Genomic DNA, 14082 nt, shown 5'->3' on the forward strand with positions numbered 1-14082 from the left:
CTGTAGTTTCGTCACCAGCAGGCTAGGGTTTTTTCCATTAGCCGTGGCTGCTCCTCACCTTCTGTCTCCCACCCTCACCAGGCGCCAGCTGGCATCTCCACCTCAGCCTGGTCACCGTGGCCACCTCTGGTCCACGCACCACAGGGGGACACTCGGGTTCAGTCTTTGCCGAGTCACTGGTAAAACATATGTCTGCAGGAGGCAGACTTCAGCTGAGCCTCTCCTTCCAGAACACGCGGTTGTGATTTCGCAGTAGGGAAGGGACAGGCAGAGGCTAAGGGAGGGGAGTCCCCTTGTATCAGATGCTTGGACGAGCTCTGTGTCTTGAGAGGTCAGTGGCTGGGGACGGGGGAGGGGACATTTCCTGTGTGCAACCTCTGGGCTCAGGACTTGTTTACATGGTAGGAGTGCAGTGGCTGCTGGGCCCGGGTGAGTCGGGCCACGAGATTCTCCCTCTTTGGTGCCATGGTCCTTGCCGCCTGGCCCACCCTGACCACGGAGACTGCCACCTGCTGCCAGGGGGCCGTGTGGGTCTCGGTGGCGTGTGGTTGTGGGGGCTCAGGGAGCCTGTAGACGAGTCACCAGGCCTGGGTTCTGGCTCCCTTGGTAAAAACTCACCCACCCCCTTCACCTCTTTGGGCCTCAGTTTCATTATCTGTAAAATGAGAGGGTTGAATCAGAATCTTTTTGGAGGTTCCTGCCAACTCCCATATGGGGGCTCCCTGGATGTTCATGGAGGTATTTCTTAGCCCGAAACTCAGGATCTGCATCACAAGAGAGGGCTGGGACCTTGAAGACCCGTCTGAGAGCAGCTGTAATCGTGTTTTCTGAAGGGACACTGTCGGCATGAATTAGGGCGGGTGGGTGGAGACAGTTTTCGAAAGACCCCCGAAAGCAAGTGCGAAGGGTGAAGATGGCACGAAGGTGGCTGATGAGGACCCTTCAGGTGACCAAGGACGTGGACTCTGGCTCCCACCAAGAGGCTTGTCTGGAGATGGGTCGTGTGGGAGCTGCTGGGGGCTTGCTGTGCTGCAGGGGGTGACTTGACATGTTGTGCCCCAGGAAAGATGTGCCATCCTTTCTGGCCCTAAATCCTGGAGAGAAAATAGGACTTCAGGGCCCTTGTGTCCTGTGCATTCCCTGCGACTTATCCTCAGGGCCTGTGCCCCTTTGCTGTCAGGAAGTTTCCCTTTATATTTAGCCTTCTTTTCTCATGTGGTTGTTTAAGCTCTTCTATTTAAAAAAAAAAAAAAAAAAGAGAAAACAAGAGAAAAGAAAACAAAAACAAATATCTCAGAGCTACCAGTTCCATTTTGGCTTTTTAGTCTTGAGTCATTCTTTAAAAGACAGCAAAAATGAAACACATACAGCAAAGCCCAGGGCCCCAGGCCCTTCTGGGCGTTTGTGCAAAGCCAGGCTGTGGCCAGGAGTGGCCGGGTCCTGGCCTCACTTCTCCATGGCAGCCTCAGTCCCTGGCGTCCACCATGTTTCCTGGGCTGCGTGGGTAGGAGCCCAGAGGCGGAGGCACACATTGTGTAACCCGCTAGACAGAATGCAGAGCTTTAAAAATAGCTACATTTCTCCAAGATGCTGTCTGCTTGCCACTCTGCAGGACACTTACCTGGGATTGGTAACTCTGAGCCGAGCCTCCCCAGCTCCCAGGAGGGTAGTGTGAAGAGGGATTCAGGCTAGGATGCAGCCAGGAGAGGGATTGAGTAGTAACCATTGTCTCACACGTGCCGTGCGATGTTTCACAGTTCTTTTCACGTTTGCGAGCTCTTTTGGCCTCACACAGCCCTGTGAGGGCAAGTGGGTGGTATTAGCCCTGTAGTTGATGACACTGAACCAGAGAGAATGCTGCCAGGGTCTAACTGCTTGTATCCGCTTAATTTGGGACACCCACCCAGGCCCCCTGACTCTGGTTGTCATTTCCTCGGGTTCTAATTGTGGGACCCATGGAGCGGGGGCAGGGATCGGGGTGGATCTTGGGCAGTTGACTTGATCTCTCTAGGTCTTGGGTCACTTCTCTATATATTGAAGGGGCATGAAACCTCAGAATTCTATCTGGGTTCTCCCGTTCTCCGTTCTTTCAACTTCTTGGAGCTCTTGTGAAGACTGGCTTGCACTCCTTGGCTGGGAAGCCAGCCATGCGTCATGTGTTTCTGGTGAGGTTTCTTACATTTGGAAGCTTCTGGAATATGCAGTGCTTCAGACAGTTCTGACATGTCTGTATGGCACTTCCTGTGTGTGCCTATGGTCATGCTTCAGCTAAGTAGCTCTCTTAGAAATGAGGCCTCACTGTGGGGTCTTTGAAATTTTCCCATCGGATTTATAAGGTACACACGGAGCTTTGCCCAGGATGCACACTGTGTGTACGTTACCTGTTTGTTAGCTACTTAGTGTACAGCACCTGCTGGAAGAATTGGCTGATGTACAATGGTAAAGTAAGGTACTGGAAACGCTGGCTTCGGCTCTGATTGTTTGAATCACTATTGACTTGAAGAAGTAGCCCTTTCCCACGGAGGAGAAGGTGGTCAGAGAATTCTTGGTGGCAGTGTTTTCTGAATATTGAGCACAACCCTCACCCTTTAGAAGGGTGCTGAGGCAGAGTGGGAGCTGCACATCTTCTTGGCCATGTGGCCCTCTGTGGGATCTTCATTCAAATAGGCCAGAACCTCTTTGAAGGGGAAAGAAGTGTTAATTTACAACACATTTAGCCACGGTGGCTTAGGCTTTGTCCCGGGGTATTCCTTGAAGGAGGACTGGGATTGGACGTTTGTCCATTTGTATCCCCTGAATATAGCCTCGGCTTGTAGAGAAACCCCGTGATGGGGAAGCTACCGGGGGATTGTTTTGGTGGAAGCAGGCTTCAGTAACTGTACGTATGAAGATTTGTCATATCAGACCCTGTTTGCCTGGAGGTTGGGAAGGAGGATGGCTGAACCTGTAGCAGGGAGGGTGGCTTAGGCTAGACTTTGGGAAGGACTGTGGCATCCCCTTTGCTGAGGGTTCCCAAGGAAAGATGAGGCTTCTTTATCTGAGAGGGGGAGACTGGAGGTCCCGGACAGGGGCCTTTGGGCCTGAGTCTGTGAACTCTGAGGCCACCCCAGAACAGCGTGAGTGTGGGTGTCAGGATCCGGCGCAGGCTTCATCTTTCCCTTCTGCCTCTGAGGCACGCCTGAGCCTGAGGCGGGGTTGGGGGGTTGGGGGGGGGACGGACACATGAGCATTGTTTCTCCTTGCAGAGAGAACTCCTGCCACTGACTGTATAGGACTGATAATATTTGAAAATAAAAAAGGGAGAAAGGCACGTTGCCCCTTATCCCTGGCAGGAAAGAGCCCTGAGCTGCTCTAATCCTGATTTGTATCACACCCCCCCGCCCCCCCCCCAATTCCTCCTAGCCCTAGGGATCTTTGATAGGCATCAGAGATGTGAGGGAGCACGGGCACGCGCGTGTGTGTGAAAGAGAGAGAGGGGTGCGTGAGGCAGGGCCACGCCTAGTTGTTGGAGAAAGGCAGGAGCTGGAAGAGGAATATCTCAGGGCAGGTCCACAGCTCCGGGACCACCAGCATTGCCTGCTGTTCTAAAGGCACGGGTGTGTGTTGAAGTGAGCATACTACTTAAAGGTGACCAAAGTCCAAAGTCAACCAGTTACTGTCTAAATGAGGGTTGTATTACATACGGAGAATCATATATCCTTTTGTATTGTTACTGCCTGCAGATTTAGCATCGAAAGGCCTGACAGGTCAGGAGCTTTTCACTGGTTGCCCCTCTTTATAAGATCATGTTTATTTTATATCAGCTTTTTATCTCCCTTCTTTGCTGTTTCTCACCCTCACTCACTCCTTAGGTATACGGGAATATTTGTCAATGCGTTAGTGTTACCACTTCCTTGGGGTCCAGTTCTTCCGGTGTCTCTGACATCATAGAATGTATTACTTTTATTTCACATGTGAACACGGCACAGGCTCACTGCAGAGATGAACCGCTTCTGAAATGGGGCAGCTCCCCATCTGGTCCTGGAGAAGGTCATCCAAAGCCCTGAGGAGATGGGAATCCAGGGTCTCCTTGCCAGGACCAGCTCGGACCCATGTCGTGCTTCCTATCTGGGGTGGGAGTTGCTCAGGCATGAATCCCGCCCCCGCCAGCCCTATTAGCTATTTCTTCTTTTCAGCTTGAACCCTGAGTAGTGGCCTGGAAAGTCTGAGACCACATGTCACCTTGCTAGTTGAGGAGGGGGCAGAGAGAGAAGAGAGCGACAGGGACAGAGAGGAAGGGAACGTGGGCTCCTGGCCACTGGCCTCTTTCCAAGACAGGTGAACTCTGCGTTCAGAAAGGAACTCATTTAATCTTTTGGCCCTAATAGCAGTTATTTGTGTTTTCTCTCCCTCTCTCTTTTCCCTCCTCCCTCTCCCTAACCTCCCCGCACCCCCCCCCCGCCCCCGCCAACCCGCCTCCAAAAGAATTTAATCTGCTGGACAACAAACAATACTGTTATAAAACTTTGAAAACAAGAGGGCGCGGCCTCCCTGACAAGGAGAAGGGCATGCCGGGTAATGGGCGAGGGAGCCTGCCAGGCCCGAGATGGAGCCAGGCAAGAGCCCAGTTGGCTGGCACCTGGGTGCCTGCCCCTGCCCAGCCCACCAGCCGTGCCATCCCCAGTCCAGAGGGGAAGGAACCGAAACGAAAGTGGGGGCAGCGGAGCTCTTGAAAAGGGGAAGTTGTACGTGTTCCCCTCTCCGATCTGATGGGAATGCACTAGACTGTGAAACTACCCCCTCCTCCCCCCTCCTCCCTCCTCCCCCTCCTCCTCCTCCACCCTCCTCCCCCTCCTCCTCCTCCTCCCTCCTCCCCCTCCCCTTCATCCCCCTCCTCCCTCCTCCCCCTCCCCTCCTCCTCCTCCCCTCCTCCCTCTCCTCCTCCTCCCTCCCTCCCCTCCCTCTTCTTCCTGCCTCCTCCCACTACTCACTGTTCCAGGTCCTGAGACTGGCAGACAGAGGTCCTGATAACAGAATGAGGCTGGCATAGCCGTGAAGGTACAGCCACCAGCCCGGCCAGCTGCAGGGGAAGCAGGAGAGAAAGGTGCTCCAAGCTGGCTTTGGACTCCAGACCTACCCTCTGTCTGCCCAGCCTCCTGCCCCCAACCTAGGGAAGTGGAACCAGGTCATGGGCATGACCCGGTCCATGTGCTCCGCCAGGTGTGTGCCCAGGTACTGGGTAGAACCGCCACTCGGAGGTTAACGGGTACGCCCCGGGCTTCCTGGCGCCTTCCAGGGCCTTCCGGGGCTGTGCTCCTGGGAGGATGTCTGACTTGGGGAGATGCTCTGCTCTCCTTCCAGGAGGAGTGGGAGCAGCACTGCAGAGGCTGGGCACACCTCTGGAAAGGTTCCTGGGGACAGGAACATGCTTCACCCAGCAGGCAGGCATGCGGTCCTCTGAATGGGGCTCCTGGAGGCATACTGTGCCTACTAGTTACTCCTGGTGGCTGCAGGAGGGGATGACCCAGCTCCTCCTTGGGAGGTGGGGAAGCTGGGCTCTGGGTGTCTCTCCCCTAACCTCCAGAGTTAGATTTCACCTGAGCCTGAAGTTTCACTTCTGAGTCCATCTTCACTGGGTCAAGTAGATGATTTGGGAGTGACAGGGGAGCAGTGTTGGTGGTTTTTCTTCGGATCTGCGTTGGCTTGGACCTGTGAACTGTGGTGGGCATTGCGTGTGTGTAATAGACCAAAGGCACACTCATTTTTCCTCTTGTGGAAAGCACCAGCTTCCCTGAAAGCAGTTCAGGGCTGTGCCCATCCTCTGCCCAGCCTAAGTCACTCTCTGGGAAACAGGGAGGCGTCCTTGATCCCGTCTTCACGTCACCCCTCCTCCTCCCCTTCGCTGCCCACTGTCTCCTGCTACCCCCCAGGCCCCATGGCATCCCCAGAGCAGGATAGCCGTGTGCATCCTCCCGGCCAGCCAGTCATCCCGATTAGGGGCTCCATGCCCTGTCCTGAGTCTGGGAGGTTGGGAGATTTCCACACCCAAGTGGTGTTGAGGAAGGGTCAGAGGCCTAGGAACACAGGCCTCCATGCCCCTGCCCCACGAGAAACCGGAACTGCTGATGCTGGGCCCACACAAGCTGAGAACGTGGTGAATTTTTTTTACCTCAGGGGTCATCTGGGGGCGTTTAGTGGGTCTGGAGTATGTCATCCCATCTTGGGATCTAGGGCCTGTGAAGTGTGGTGGTTCCTGGATGCTGAGCCCTCATGGGGGCCAAGCTGCCAGAGAGAGAGAGGAAGAGAGAGAGAGAGCCAGTTCCACGTTCCCCTCCTCCACGGCCCCCTGTATATATACCTTTCATTTTATCACCCTTTCCTCTGATTCATTAACCACAGCTAGTTGGCAACAGGTCCCACCCTGACAGCTTAAGACAAAATGTCCAGGACACTGGGCCAGGGCTAGAGCCGAGAGTGACAGGAAGCTGGGCTGGGCCTCTCTGTTCAGACGTACAATGGTCTGGGACTAACTCAAGGGCAGACTGTTCCCCTTTTTCAAAAGGGCCTTTTCGAGGCCCCTCTCTCACCAACATGACTCTTCCTCACTCCCAGGAGCCCTGAAACCAGCATTCCCAGCGGCAGGAAGATGGATGATCTGGGCTCCACTTCCGGCGCTCCTCCCCCACTCTGGCTGGAACTTGCGTCAGTCATGTAAGTAGCTGTGACTCAGCACCCAGCTGGGTCGGGAGGGAGGGAGAAGCTGCTGCCTTGCAGGAACCTTCCCAAGCGTTCTGGATTTGAACACGCTGTGGTAGCGCAGAACAAGCCAGCAGCATTCGGTTCCTGGAGGCAAATATCTGTTTGTTCCGTGGGTTTGCTTACGGATTTCGTAAACAAGGATTTCTCTCCTTCCTGTTTTCCTCCCGTATTATTTTTTGGGCACTGTGCTGGGCATAGGATTTTTAGGACTTTAAATGACACAGCATCATTTATAGAATGCAGTAGAAGCTCTCTTTGCAATCTCCAGGCTATTCTTTAAGCAACAGCCCATGAATTGTATTTAACACTCAGATGTTTTTGTTTGGCCTGTGCAGAGTTTCTGTTTCTTTCTTTTTTTTTTTTTTTTTTCAGCTGTATCTGATTCTGCATACCTTTAGACTAAACACGGCCCCTCCGGGTCCCCACACTTCTGCTGCACACTGTCTCTGCTTCTCTGTCTGAAAGCTTCCTGCCTGACCCCTCCGTACATTTGAATCTGCAGTGACCAGTCTGCACCAGCCCCTCTCTTTTCGGATGAACATTCCGAGGCCTATTCCAGGAAAGTACAGGCCCCAGTTCTCAGAGCCTGGCCGAGCAGGAATTAAAACCACTGTGTTCTGATTCACTGTATGGTGACCTTTCCTCCACCCTCGGGTCCCTGCCCAGGCAGAGGAGTTTCGTAGGCATGAGGGGGTGGAAAAACCTCCAAATAGAATGTGGGCACAGACTGGACTGGTGCGGTATTGTGGCCCCCAAACCCTCTTCCTGCACTGTGGCACCTCCCAGGGCTGACATAGCCGCTCCTCAGGGGCTGATTCTCCTTCCCGGCAGCCCTCTAAGCCCTTCTCCACTGGTCAGCTTGTGTGGGGCCGCTAGGCTGAGGTGGGAGGATCCAGCGTCCCGCCTTTGACGACAGAGCCCTTAGCAGGCTGGGGTTTTACCAGGCTGCCTTCTTCCAGATCAAGAAGGCCCTCGGGTTGGGTGCCAGGGAGAGCAAGCTGCTTCCAGCCGCATGAAATCACCTGGCTACATGCAACTAGGGGACAAAATCAGCAGCTGGTTTCAGGTAAGTGAGTCGTTCATTGCTCAGCTGGCTTCAAGAGAGAAGCCTGGTTCTGTTGGAGGTCTGAGACCTCAGCAGACCCTTTTATCTGGTGGGATTGGAAGGGTGAAAGGTTTGGATACTAAGATGACTTTTACTCCCTCTGCTCTTAGAGTGTTTACAGTAGTGCATTGCTAATGATTCCTTGTCTCTTCTTCCAGAGAACTGAGAGTATTTTGGAACTCAAGAGTTGGAGCCCAAACTCAGGTTCATGTCCCTTAGCTCCCTCGGTGACAGTTGCTCCTCTGCTATGTGCATCCCCTCCTCTGCACTCAGAGCTGACGCTTCCTGGGTAGCAGGAGAGACATGGATTAATCACCCTCATGACTAGATGACCTGAGTGTGTTCTGAAGGACAAGAGCTTGATGGTATGAGAGGGGAGCTTAACCCAAAGCCAGGCTAGACTGGGGAGCTTTCCTGTGGACGGGGTGGCCCAGCTGAGACCTGAAGGAGGACTTCAGACCACCAGGCTTACTTGGCGGGGAGGGCAATGATTGAGGGTTGGTAGTTACGGGAGAGTAGATGCAGATTGTTCCAGAAAGAAGGAACAGCCTGTGCAGAGGCCTTCTGGTGGAGAAAGAGGCAGTCTGGATCACCGAAGGACTCCTGTGACGACACCTTAGGAAAGGGTTTGTGGAGAGTGGCAGTTGGAAGTTACAAAGGAAGAAGAGTTTGGCTGAAGTACAGAGCAGCAAAGCTGAGAATTAGCGAATGTAGGTCTCCAAACCCCACGTTTTATAGGGTTCATATTCTACGGGAATGACTATCATTAACACTCAGTCGTGACCTTAAAGCCTTAGATTCACCCCCCGCCCCCCACCCCCGCACACTGACCACCCCTCCGCTGTTGACTGCAGGTGTCCTTACTTAGAGCCCTTGCAGGCAGTGCTGATCCCCAGCCCTGGCTCTCCCACCTGTGGCCGAGGCCACGCAGAGCCCCACTGGCTGCAGAGCCTAGTGCTGCCTGCTGTCAGGATCGCTCAGGCGTCCAGCACAGGTACTGCAGGGCAGTTCATCCGCAGCGTCTTCCCCTCCCGCAGCCATGCAGTGGAGACCACAGAGGCACCAGGGTGCTGCAGAACAAAGCAAGTATCGAAGCACCGGCTCCTTGCAGAAGCAGGCGTGCTCTCATCTCCACCCAAGTTTAACATGTACAGTCAGTAATACCCCCCCATCTATGCAGAAGTATTGCCTAGGACTACCCTCACCCTCAGTCTTGCTCATAATTAAGTTCAAGAACAGAATGAGACGATAGTCCCGCTACAGAACAGGAGGCAGTGGGCAGAGAGGTAGGAGCACAGACATTGGAGTCAGACCTGGAATCGACACCATTCCCTAGTCATGTGACTGTGGACAAGTTTTTTTTGTTTTGTTTTGTTTTGTTTTTGTTTTTTCCTGTACGCGGGCCTCTCACTGTTGTGGCCTTTCCCGTTGCGGAGCACAGGCTCCGGACGCACAGGCTCAGCGGCCATGGCTCACGGGCCCAGCCGCTCCGCGGCATATGGGATCCTCCCAGACCGGGGCACGAACCCGTATCCGCTGCATCGGCAGGCGGACTCTCAACCACTGCGCCACCAGGGAGGCCCATGTGGACAAGTTTTTGAACCACACTGAGGATCAGTTTCTTCTGCAAAAATGGGAATAATACCTACTCCGCAAGACTGTTGTGAGAATTCAAGAGCACAGCTTGGTGTTCAAATTTTATTTCCTTCTCTTCTCTAGAGCAGCACATGATGTTATGTCCAGGAGGCATAAAAAATAAAAGGGTTTATCTAGAGTCCTGAAGAATTGGTAGGGAACCGGAGAGATTCAGATTCTTCTTTCTCTTGGTTATGGTATCAGAGGAAATACAGACATATTTTCTCAGCTTCAAACAACCAAAAAAGATGGTGCAATTAGGAGATGGGAAATCTAATTTGAACACCGTTTGCAAACCTAATTTCCAGGCAGAATTTGAAAACAACACAAAACAAAACTCCATTCTTTTATTAGAGGATTATCTACTTAGTACAATTAAAAGACACTAATCTTTTTGTGTCACAGTAGAGAATAAATAAGATTGGCAGTTAACGGGGTCATATTTGAATGTCCTGACCACTCACCTATGGCTGGGAAGGAGGAGCCCATGATCTATGTGACTAGGACACATGGAAGAGTTGCCCTGGCTCAGGTGAAACTCATCTTTGTGTAGTGGCTAGAGCCTCACAGGCAGAAAGGGTGCTTGTTTCCTGATGACGTGAGATAATATCGGAAGATGCTTTGCACACTGTGAAATAGTTTACAAAGCAGGGCAGTACTAATGTAAATATTAACCCAGTTTAGTAACAGCTTTGGCTATTTTATTTCATCATATATATAATAATATGTAGGGACTGGTTATGGAATTAAATAACTTAGAATTCATGAGTTTTGTATTGCGATTGTCTATGTAAATTATCAGCCTTGACTTTCATGTTCTTTGAGCGTCACTTTGTAACTCTTCTCTGTGCCTTTCTAATGGATCCATATATCGTGTCCCGTCACTAGTGGAACTGCAAGAAGACACCTCTGCTCGGAGCAGAGGCTGGGTCTTCCGATTGCATCTCCCTTCTTTCTTCAGTGAGATCCTCTTCTTCTGGAAGCTGGTTTCACATGGTGGCTTAGATTTTTCCATCTTTGTATCTAGCACCATTTGAAATCAGTGTTTTAGGAGTAAGAATTGCAGCACAGCAAAAGGCCAACCGCAGAGGAGCTGCTGCTCGTGGGATCAGCTTCCCTCCTCCTGCCACCTGAGCCGGTTCAAGAAAGGAAGGACTTGAGAAGCAAAGTACACTCTTGAGTGTGTTGGGTTGTGGAGGGGGACAGTGCAGGGATGGGGCTGTGTTCAATAGAAACTCAGAGGCTTGAGCAGAGTCCGACGTTGTGAGAGTCTTTCTGTTGACAGGGAGCAGCAGCCCCTAGCAGTAGCCTGTTGGTAGGGCCTTTGAGCACATGCTTGGGCAATGCTGGGTTGGGTACTTGATTGCAATAGGCAAGGGGAGGGCTGTGTCCCAGAAGCACTATCTCATCACATCAGCACTGTCCACCTGCTCCTAGATGCCGTGGAACATTCAGCTGCAGTTGCCGAGCAGCTGAACTCAGATTTGCCACCTGCACTGTCAAGGTGCCGGACCCCACCGAGCACCACTGGACCCATCTCTTACACAGGCTGACCGATTTCTCCTGGTGTTCAGAGTCTGTTTTTGTCTAGCACCATTTGAAATCGGTTATGATGTAGGGGGAAAAGCAGCAGCCTCGAGACCTCATGCCAAGTCTGGTCAGCAACAGCCTGGGGCTTCCTGGAAGATGGATGCGCAGAGAGGAGGGGAGGAAGGTTATGCTTTTTCCGACTAGCTGCTTTAACTGCATCTACAATACTTTATGCACGGCTAATAGATCAGTTAATGGATTTTTAGAAGCAAATCACTATTATTTACCTAATGTCCTTGGTTTGCTGAAATGTGGTAGTGATGTAAACTATAAATTGGTTGCTGTTAAATTATCTTTCTGTCATGCATCCTGACCTTAATAAATGCTTTACTGTATACAATTTATCATGTCTTCGTTTTTCATAGATTATTTTCCATTCATAATTGTATGATGATGATAAGTGGGGTCCTGAAAAGTTAATTTGCTGTGCAGATCTTACCTATTTCGTAAAGAAGTTGAAGTCGGTTACAGCAAACATATTCAAAATGTAGCCTATGAAGACAGGAATGAAATTCTATGAGCCAAGAAATAAAATGAGAAGAAAGGATTACAGAAGAGAGACACGTTGCAGACCTGGGCTGAAGGATGCTGCTTATTGAATGGGAAACTGACCTCGGTTCCCAGTGGGCTGCAGCCCTGTAGTCTCTGCAGTCAGTGTTCCCTCAGAAACATTGGCATAACTGAGCCTGTACTCACACGGCCCTTGGAGGAGCACTGATGAATTCAGCTGCATTATAAGAGATGCAGGAGTATTGCTACTTTTGGTTCTTCGTTTCTATCAACCTTTGTAGACAGAGTGCACCAGTTCTGTAAAAGTATTCAGCGATGAGCCAGACTTGATTTCACAGGGGATTCTTCAGGTAGGAGGGCTGTGTCCCCTTGATTGACCATTTTGCACAGGAGATGCAAGGCCAGCCCTGACCTACCTGCAGGACTTTTGTTTCACGCCAGTGGTTCTCCATAAGTGGTGGCATCTCAAGCACCTGGGAAGCCTTTCTAAGTCCACCTCCTGCCAGTCTTCCCCCAGCTGGCTGCCCCGCCCAATCGGGTGGGGGTAGGACAGGTGAAGCATCTGCTGGGAAAACTTCCAGGTGAATGGGATGCATCCTTTCACTGCAGCTGCCGTGCTGTTTCAGGCTGTTGACTGGAGAATTCATGTTTTAATCCCCAGGATGCGGTGGTGGGAACAGTTAAGACCCTGAATTGTTTTATTCACCTTTCTACCGAGGTAGCTACAATAGACCTATGGGCATAACAGCTTTGGGTCAGTTGTAACAAACTAAACAACTTTTTTTTTTTTTGCGGTACGTGGACCTCTCACTGCAGTGGCTTCTCCCGTTGTGGAGCACAGGCTCCGGACGCGCAGGCTCAGCGGCCATGGCTCACGGGCCCAGCCGCTCCGCGGCATGTGGGATTTTCCCGGACCGGGGCACGAACCCGTGTCCCCTGTATCGGCAGGCGGACTCCCAACCACTGCGCCACCAGGGAAGCCCCTGAACAACTTTTGATTCACCTACTGTGTCCCTAGCTCCAGCCTAGGTATCACCAGTAAAGCAAGTAACTCATGGATTCTGCCAGCAGGTTGCTGTGATTCCAGTCCCCAAATAAGAAAGTGCCAAAAGATGGAGTTTAGCATCAAAGCACAAAAACAATGACTTGAGACATCTCTTACATAAAAGTACTTTCTGGTGCTCCCATGAATACTTAAATAGTGCTTATGGCTGGGTCATGAGATGCACAGTGCACACCCCAAGTAATTAACATGCCCCTCATTTAGGATTATTTTGCTTTATTCATCTGGAGGCTGACAGGTCTTTACCTAAAGTTGGCATTCCAGGGTGGTCTTTCTTTATAAATTGCTAAGCAGAATGGTTCTTTTGGAGACATCTTGAGTCTGGTTTTTGAGGCCATGCTTTCCACCCAGATATAGAAAATGCTTTGTCAGGCATGGAGCTCGCTTCCCTGAGTTTTGCTACACATTTACTTACAGTGGAGAGTGGAGAGCGAGTTGGACTGAAGGCACCTCCAGCCTCATGCAAGTTGTACTGGCAAAGAATTCCCACCTGTGGACCTAAGTGCTGGTGAATCTTAATAACTATGAGACGAGTCAAGTCTTTTACCAGCTTAGGGTAAACAATGTGTTAAATCTCCAACCTGGCAAGTCTTCATGTAAGATGTTGGCTCAGCCCTGCACTTTGAGGAGCTGGTATATAGTTTCATGAAATTGCCTAGCAGACTGGTGTGTCTACATTTTAGGGCAGTTTAAGAGTTTTCCTTGAACACAAGGAAAGCTACGTTTTGGGTTTATTCTAATGTGATTCTGCTCCACCCACCTTCTGATTGCATTCACCCAAGGAGCCATTAGGACAGTGATTTTCAGATCCCACCCCTACGGGTTCTGGTTATACTGCTGTAGAAATGGGGTCTGGACATGTGTTTTCTGAAAGTTTCCCAGGGGATTCTACTGCGCAGTCAGGGTTGAGAGCTCCTCCTCTGGGTCTCGCTTCTACACAAAATGTGACCTGAGGACTCGTGGTGTTGGTGTATTTGTTTCTTGTGGCCACTTTCACAAGTTACAACAAACTTGGTGTCTTAGTCTCCTCGGGCTGCTATAACAAAACTCTACAGACAAGGCAGCTTATAAACAACAGGTTTACTTCTCATGGTTTGGAGGCTGGGAAGGCCAAGATCAAGGTGCTGGCAGATTCAGTGCCTGGTGAGAGCCAGCTTTCTGGTTTGTAGACAGTGCCATGTAACTTCCTGGGGCAGAGGGGTGAAGGGATTTGGGGTCTCTTTTTATCAGGACACTAATCCCATTCATGAAGGCTCCACAAAAATGACCTAAGCAGGGCCTCCCTGGTGGCGCAGTGGTTGAGAGTCCGCCTGCCGATGCAGGGGATACGGGTTCGTGCCCCGGTCTGGGAGGATCCCATATGCCGCGGAGCGGCTGGGCCCGTGAGCCATGGCCGCTGGGCCTGCGCATCCGGAGCCTGTGCTCCGCAACGGGAGAGGCC

Source organism: Mesoplodon mirus, assembly GCF_964341445.2.
Source record: "Mesoplodon mirus genome assembly, chromosome: 3".
Taxonomy (NCBI): domain Eukaryota; kingdom Metazoa; phylum Chordata; class Mammalia; order Artiodactyla; family Ziphiidae; genus Mesoplodon; species Mesoplodon mirus.